Consider the following 976-nt stretch of genomic DNA (forward strand, 5'->3'; position numbering starts at 1 on the left):
GTCCCTTAAATCTATTTCTCACTTCCACTGTATAATCATATGGGATTTGATTTAGGTCATACCTGAATGGTCTAGTGGTTTTCCCTACTTTCTTCAATTTAAATCTGAATTTGGCAATAAGGAGTTCATGATCTGAGCCACAGTCAGCTCCCAGCCTTGTTTTTGCTGACTGTATAGAGCTTCTCCACCTTTAGCGTCAAAGACTATAATCAAAGAATATAAGAAGTGAAGCGAAAAGCAAAGGAGAAAAGGAAAGATATACCCATCTGAATGCAAAGTTCCAAAGAATAGCAAGGAGAGATAAGAAAGCCTGCCTCAGTGATCAGTGAACAGAGGAAAACAATAGAATGGGAAAGACTACAGATCTCTTCAAGCAATTAAGAGATACCAAGGGAACATTTCATGCAAAGATGGGCTCGATAAAGGACAGAAATGGTATGGACCTGACAGAAGCAGAAGATATTAAGAAGAGGTGGCAACAATACACAGAACTGTACAAAAAAAAATCTTCACGACCCAGACAATCACGATAGTGTGATCACACACCTAGAGCCAGACATCCTGGAATGTGAAGTCAAGTGGGCCTTAAGAAGCATCACTATGAACAAAGCCAGTGGAGGTGATGGAATTCCAGTTGAGCTATTTCAAATCCTAAAAGATGATGCTGTGAAAGAGCTTTACTCAATAGGCCAGCAACTTTGGAAAAGTCAGCAGTGGCCACAGGACTGGAAATGGTCAGTTTTCATTCCAGTCCCAAAGAAAGCCAATGCCAAAGAATGCTCAAACTACTGCACAATTGCTCTCATCTCACACGCTAGTAAAGTAATGCTCAAAATTCTCCAAGCCAGGCTTCAGCAATACATGAACCGTGAACTTCCAGACTGTTCAGGCTGCTTTTAGAAAAGGCAGAGGAACCAGAGATCAAATTGCCAACATCCACTGGATCTTCGAAAAAGCAAGAGTTCCAGAAAAACAT

Source organism: Bison bison, unplaced genomic scaffold (genome assembly GCF_000754665.1).
Source record: "Bison bison bison isolate TAMUID 2011002044 unplaced genomic scaffold, Bison_UMD1.0 scf7180017864383, whole genome shotgun sequence".
Taxonomy (NCBI): Eukaryota; Metazoa; Chordata; class Mammalia; order Artiodactyla; family Bovidae; genus Bison; species Bison bison.